Below are 7849 nucleotides of genomic sequence, written 5' to 3' on the forward strand. Positions count from 1 at the left end.
TTCCGCATCATCTCTTGCCTCGAATTGTTGATGCAATAGTTCTGTCACACGTGCGCTATTGCATTCAGGTTTATGGAAGTGCCAACGCTGGGCGAATTGCCAAGTTGCAAAAAGTTATAAATTTCGCAGCAAGAGTACCTAGTATCAGGAAGACGAAAATATGACCACATTTCTGATTGTATCGATTCATTGGGCTGGCTACCGGCCCAAAAGCTCGTCAATTACTCGGACCTGTGCCTTCTGCACAAGATCTGGGGAACAGGACAGCCGGATTCAATAGCTCAGTACCTTCACACTAATCGCGACAGAACGTTACGTGACACGCGCACATCGAACTATCTTAGCTTGCCACGTGTAAAAACGAATCATGGAAAGCGTACTTTTATTTACCGATCTGTTACACTGTACAATAAGCTTGTTATAGCCGAGGGTGCAGACAGACTTACGCTGAGCCAATTCAAAAAGCACCTAAAGCTTTCTAGATTACAATGATCATAGCTCGGAGAAGGTGATTTTTAGCTGTTTTATCAGGTGTCGCAGTATTTGATTTTAACAGTGTTGTGTGTTGTTCGTTATGAAGTGTTTACTGACAACGACCAGGGAATAGCCCATTTTATGCGGATCTGGTTTGCTACTGTGACAATAAACAATAAACAATAATTGAGATGAAATTCAATCGAAGCTCTCCTTTCGAAGCAGTCTGACTTTAAAGCTATTTGTGGAAGGTTGTCGACCTCAAATAACAAATAATTCATAACAAGAATTCGTGTTCTATATGCCTGACGCTGGGCTAGCCTCGCACTCATCAATTCCATCTTCAATGCCCCACAGTGCAATGACCTTACCAACACCATCATTGCTTTTCGTTGTCCGTCCTTATAGCCAGATGTATGCACGGCGTGAGCTCTTACATCGACATCTATTGTTGACTCTATTCATCCTATCTGGCCTCACTATCGCTAAAGGCGTATGATGGATGCCCACAAACTCTCCAGGGCGTCTGGGGACGGCACGGCGTACCCCGGGCGCCCCGGGCGTTCAGGGGTGTTCGTATAATTGCGACCCGAGGCGACCGTCCCGTCGGTCACTCGGTCGACCTACTGACATATCCTGTCCTCCCCCGTCCCCCCGTCCCCCGCCCCGTCGTCACCGCCGCCTCTCGAGCTGCGCTGATCGTCGGCCGCCTCGACACGGGACCGCAGCGACCGCGAGAGAGACGGCGGCGACGCCAGTCCCGCGTCGCCTTCGACGGCGCGCAGAGGAGAGTGGCGTCGGAGCGACGGGCGGCAGACGGCCGGCCGAGGGGCGACATTGGGACGGTGAGAGGTCAGGGCTCACGGACGGTGGGTCTCAGAGGTGTGTGTCAATCGACCGAGACAGGAGCGGAGGGTGGTGGTGGTGATTTTAGCGCGAATGAGGAGAAGAGAAGGGTAAATGTTACGGGAGATAAGCCGGGAGTGAGCGCGACTCTATCAAGTTGAGAACGGTCAAGGAGCAACTGCGACTGGTGAGTACATAGTTAAAAACATACCTATGCGCTCCACTATTCTCGTATTATATATTAATCGTTATTCCCTTTCTTCTAACTGATACGCAATTTCATCACGTTATCCATGATCTTAGTTTGGCAGTTGCTAAGTGCAGCTTTGCTGAGCATAGGAAGGCCTTTAAATTTAGATTTAGCAACACTTGTCAATTTATATACTTATACGCGAAGCTTGTTTACCCCTCTAAGCGTTGACTTCATGTCTACTAGAAGTGCACATTCGAATTGAAATAAGTGAACCAACAAAACATCATTGAGTGCCTATACTGCCTTTCCTGTAGCGCTTGGATACGTGTACTTATCAAGCACATGTAAGCCTGGCCTTTCTTCTGCTTGTATAACGGAATTGACAGTTGAAGACGGTATCCATGGGTTTAGTACGATACTTTTACCAAAGGTATAGCGATAGACAAACATTGATCATGATCAAGCGTATCCGTTAAAATAATTTGAATTTCTACCTCAAGTCAATGCTCACATTGCCTTGGACCATAGTTAGACCTAGAAGGTCTACGCCTTGGCATGTGTGATGAAAACAGGAAAAAAGCCTCACAAAATAATATGTTAGTGATCACTGATCAGCAATACATGAAAAGCGGCAGCCGGCAATTTGTGAGTGCCGTATATGAGTAAATGACTAAACGTTGGCGTGCTCGTTCTGCCAATCATCATATAATGATTGGCAGAACGAGCATGCGGTTCAGCTAGCTTGAATGGAATGACTTCTCTACGCCTAGTTCAAGACCAGAAAACGAGTAGCAGAAGATTGGTGTTTTGCAACTTTAATTGCCTGCTCTTTGATCAACAAATCGTGTCGTCAGTGTCTTCGCGATATACATAGAATACCTGATAGCCGTTTTTACGACGGGCTATCCGGGGAGTGCACCTAATTTGACCAAATCTGCACCTAATCTCTTTGATAATATGACAAAGCAGGCATATAAAAAATTAGTGCAACCCTAGCTGATAGCTACTAAGAGACACACTGCACCTAATTTGACCAAATCTGCACCAGATGTGCACCAAATGTGTACCAGATGGCCGTCGTGAAAACGGCTAGTATATCCCGTTCAGCCGCCAACAGATCGCTCCCAGTTATATCTCTTGTTGGCTGCACGCTTTGCTCAGCTGTGACCAACCGATATGGGTAAAAATCACTTTTTAGGCTCGCATGCTCTAGAATTCTAGATAGACAGCATGGGACGCTCTAGGTACGCATTTCTTCTTTGGTTACTCGGTATGGAAAAACATCCGATTTCACTTTCTTATGCGTTGTTTTGAAATTCAGGGCACTATCGTTCAATACAAAGTATTGGCTCCTGTTCAGTAGGTATGAGTGAAACGTAAAACATGTACCAACCTAATGCAACTTCAGTGCTACTGGGCGAGGGCGCATTTACCGCTGAGGTATCTATTTAGGATCCACCCAGTGTCAACTTACAGGCATGGCGCCTGCGCTCCATTTAGCTCACACATTTTTAGCTAAGCGCGTCTTGTGAGACCGATATGCGGATTACCCACCTTACAGTCGGGCTATGCAAATACGCAACGAGGGAGGAGACTGCAACGCTGCATTCACGACCGCAGAACGAAGCACTATCACCACAAGTGGCGGAATGAATTAGGGGTTTTGGGGGAGGGATGCTTTGTAAATACACTTAACTGGCCTGGTAATGACGACCAAAGGCGGCACTTTCGGAGGAGGAGACAGTTCCTATACCGGTAGGACTGCGATTCGGATGGCGGGGGGTAGGGCCCTATCCAGTTTCCCAGTGGCAACTGGCAATCCCCAGTCCCCAGTTCCCCAGTGTCTCCTTCGTTCTCCAGCCAAGAGTGACAGTCGTAACGCGCAATGATGTGTGGACACAGGCCACAGCGCCTCCTATATGGGGCGGGCGTCCTATCTACGATAGGTATGATTTACAGAATCGAATAGTTGCGATTTCTATTTATCCTCTTTTAATCTTGTCCGCGTCACCAGTGGAAATCTACTGTCCTAGACAGCATCATTCCTATTAGCAACGTTCTAATAACCAGTAAAACGCCTTTTGGGCGAAGAACGAGCGAGCGAGATAGTGAGCCCTGCACGTGCGGAAGGGCGAGAGGGTGCTTCCAACGGGCTTGCGCAAAGCACCCTTCTAACCGGTCGCTAGCGGTGTGCCAAATTTGAACGCAATCGGCCCAGCCGTTCCTGAAATCTGGAAGCGGCATTCTGCACGTGCGCACGTGCAAACGGGGTCCAAAGTGACTTTTGCACGGCACCCTACTAACTGATCCCCAACCGTGTACCAAATTTGAGCGCAATCGGCCCAGCCGTTTTCGAGATCTGGAAACGCCCCCTGCACGTGCGCACGTGCAGTAGCACCCAAGCCGCAACACATGGGAATGCATTGCCTGGTGGGTGCCTACCTGTATGCCAAGTTTCAGCGAAATCGCCCCAGTAATTACCGAGTTACTGAAATGGGAACAAATTTGGCACCTGTTATTGTTGTATTTTGCACGTGCACTGGGGGTGACCCACATGCATCGAGACTATCCTATTTTGGGTAGAAGGGATGCTGCTACCCTACAAAAATTACCGGAAGTCAATCGCCCAAGCGGCTGCTGAGATATGAGCCTCTCAAAATCACTACTTTTGCAAAACAGCTTGAACACCCTTGACCTTTCACGTGGCACGTGCCACGACGGTCACTGAGATGTATCAAAAGTAGTCAATTACGGGGTAGAAGGGATGGGGCTACCCAACAAAAAAGACCGCAGGCCAATCGGTCCAGCGGTTGCTGAGATATAAGCCTCTCAAAAGCGTTACAGGCCGGGCCGGGCCGGGCCGGGCCGCTCATACTGAGATTTTTCCGTTATATTGAAAAGACTCACTTCGCTCGCTGCGCTCGCTCGCTCGTAATAATGCTTATACCAGACCCATTACGCATACTTGGCACCAAACAATGCGATAACTAGAAAGCTTGACTCCCTGGTTCATACTGCAATACAGAATACCTGCTACATACACCGGACAGAGATCAGCTGCAGCTGATCTCACACATGTGTGAGCAATGATTCGTTGAACGCACGCCTATCTCCCGGGAGCGACTAGCTCTATTGGGCAGTAGCCGGAGGCGATGCGTCGCATCGATCTGATCGATCCTCTTCAGTGAGCACGTGACCGTATGGCTACGCCCCCCCTCCCCCATGTATCCGGCGGGCTTCAGAAGCCACCCAGAAGCACGTGACGTCTGCTGCCGACCGCCCCCGGCCGCGTCTGTCGCATTGTTGCAAACAAATCTTCTCGCCACTGCGCGTAAGCTGGTACAAAATGCTTGGCCTGACAGTGCGAACTTTGGGTATTTACGAGTTCGCCGCCGTTTTGTGATTTAATTCATCGGTATGCTGTGCCGCTGTCAGAGGCTAAAGGATCCGAGTCGTTAGTATTCAGCGGACGATGCGGCGGGGCGCGATATTAGGGAGGGATGGGTGAAGATCCGCTCCCCCCCCCCCGGCTGTGACCCGGAGGGGGGGGGGGCGGATGTGTCCCCCCGGGATCGGATGATGGCGAATGGGAGCGTCTTTCGCCCTCCGCTCGCAGAAATGTCGAGCAAGTTCTGCTTGCTCAGCACCGGTTAACGATAATAGGAGGCTGACCTGGGGGACTTTGTATCCGATTTGGCATAGAAATGTCACAAAAATTCGTACAATCTTACGGACAAAAATATAGAACAAATATCGGAATCGATGCCTCGCCTGTTTGAATATTTGGTGGGAATTGTTACGTGAAAATTTAGATACGTTTTTTTCAAAACTGAACTTGCCTAGCTTTCCAGTTATCAATAAACGCTTTAGGTAGCTCGGAAAGGGGGCAATTTCAGCCGAGCTCCAGCAGAAAAGTTTTCCCACTAAACATACACAATTAATTTGCCTACTGAAGGTCAAACTTCCTTTTATCCATAATTCCGATCACCCTCATAACTTGGCCATGTCGGAGGCAATCTATACGTGACCACCATACTCCAGAGCCCAACTGCAAGCCAAGTCAGAGCTGGTTTGTATTTTTAATAATACTTCCCGGTTCGGTCAGAAACCACAAACCAGCGCTGACGTGACGTGTCGACTCAGATTTAGTAAGAATAGCCAGCGTACCCGGGTAATGTCAGCAGATTTTTCGTGACTGACCTTTGCACTGCTTTCATAGCTATAGCCATAGCCATATTCTCTTTACGCTAGACTTGAGATCCGAGACACTCTGTGCTCGTATCTATTCTGTACTCACTTTATGAATGTTGCAGTGGCGTCAGTAGCCGAACCCCTGGTTTGAGTTGACGTCCCTGCGGAGGGAGAATGTTGTCACAACTCACAAAATATGTATGAGATGATAATTGATACAATTAGAAACCATTAGCTAAAGCACAACTTTTATTTGAACTAGGAAAGCATGCGAACAAAACAGCACAGGAATATTTTAGTTCCAGCTCGGTTTACGAAGCTTCCCATTGACAGATACACATGTCTTGTGCATTATATCTAAGAGCTCCCGTTTTTCAAATATAGGTAAATACTAAATACTCACACATGAATACCTACAAAACCGAATGGGATGGAGTTTTTCCGTAAATAACCACGAGTACTCGACACACGCACGGACACCTCGAAAGCAAACAGGTGCGAAACAATATTCGACCGCTCAGACTCATTCCGTTCTCTCGCTCCGGTGGCAGTACGTGCCTCCGAGCCGCAGTGACACGCACGACCGCTCCCTCCCTCGCGGCCCGTCTGCGTTTGGTGAGAGGTCCCCGGAGTTCGGCTCCTCAAAGGAACTGGAACCCGCTCCTCGCTGAGCCGAGCTCGGCTGAATACGAGCGCCTCTCGGCGCGCCGCTCTCGACTTTGGACGCAGCTGTTGTCGGAACAGCGTCCAACGACGATCAGTGCAGACATTCTTCTCGGATGAGGCGAGTATGATTGCCGAAAGACGTTCTTTTCAGAGAGTGTTCAGATATAAGTCGAAACATAGGTATATTTTGTCTGAGAACCTGACGGAAGACGTGGCGTGGCATGTTCAAATTCATCGTTGACCATAAACCAGGGAAACGGTAAAAATCCTGCCAGTTTCGAATGTCGCTTTATTAATGTCGCGAATGTCGTTGAATGTCGCAGTACACACCTGTCTGTTTAGTCTCTAGTCTCGGATTGTCTAGTCTCCAGTTCAGCACGTCTCCCGTTCAGCCTCGGTCGGTACCCGAATAGTCTGACCCCTGGTCTCCTGTTCGGTGGTCTGTTTAGACTCCGTCAGACCCCTTGCTCGGCCTCCGACGGATCACCCGTTCAGTCTAGTTTACTCTCCTCCCGTGGTCACATGATCGTCACGTTTCTGTCTGCAGAACTGCCCCTCCTCAGGAGACCCGTCCTGCCGAGAGCGAGTCCCTCCGCTCTGCTGCCGGGCAGCAGGCGCTAACTGGGTAAATTGGCGCCGCTGCCCGCACTAAATTGGTATCGATTTCCTGACGCGTGACCAGACCCATAACACGCACCGGGATGACATGCGGAACTGCGCTCATTTTCTGCGAGAAAACCACACTTCCGGACTAAGTATAGCTGCATGACCTCGGCAGGTGAGTTGTCATGTTTGAGCATGTGCTTTCATTTCATCGGGCTTCATCGTAATACATGGCGCTGGATCCAGTTCAAACTGCAAATGATCTTCTATGCCTTAACTGAATCCTACATTTTCTTGCACTATGCATTTTCGCTTATTTCATTCAGCAGCCGGATCCAGCTTTATTTAATGCTGCAATCAGGGTTGTGCTTGACTCATGAGTCGAGTCAGAAATTTGACTCAACTCTGACTCAAATGAGTCAGATTTGAGTCGAGTCGGATAGAATGTTGAGCTGTTGAGTTGAGTCAGAGTTGAGTCGGACAAAAACATTAAAGCGTTGAGTTGGGTCAGAGTTGTCAGTAAAATAACTTTTGACATTGAGTTGAGTCAAACATTTAGGAACATAAGTCAGCTGACTCAACTTTCTAGAAACTATATATATATATAATATATATATATATATATATATATATATATATATATATATATATATAATATTATATTATATAATATATATATATATATATATATATATATATATATATATATATATAGATATATATATATTATATATATATATATATAGATATATATATATATATATAGATATATATATAATATATATATATATATATATATATATATATATATATATATATATATATATATATAATTATATATAATATATATATATATATTATATATATATATATATA

General features: G+C 47.0%; 1 protein-coding gene across 1 annotated transcript in view; it reads right to left on the minus strand.

The window, feature by feature from the left end:
• LOC122374755 (myeloid zinc finger 1-like) overlaps positions 1-5834 on the minus strand; it is a 37418-nt gene extending 31584 nt beyond the window's left edge. The window contains exon 1 of the mRNA XM_043353698.1: positions 5811-5834. The gene's annotated coding sequence lies outside the window, so the exon portion shown is untranslated. The remainder of the gene's footprint in view (positions 1-5810) is intronic.
• Positions 5835-7849: the final 2015 nt, after the last annotated feature.

Source organism: Amphibalanus amphitrite, unplaced genomic scaffold (genome assembly GCF_019059575.1).
Source record: "Amphibalanus amphitrite isolate SeventyFive unplaced genomic scaffold, NRLGWU_Aamphi_draft 001706F_arrow, whole genome shotgun sequence".
NCBI classification, from domain to species: domain Eukaryota; kingdom Metazoa; phylum Arthropoda; class Thecostraca; order Balanomorpha; family Balanidae; genus Amphibalanus; species Amphibalanus amphitrite.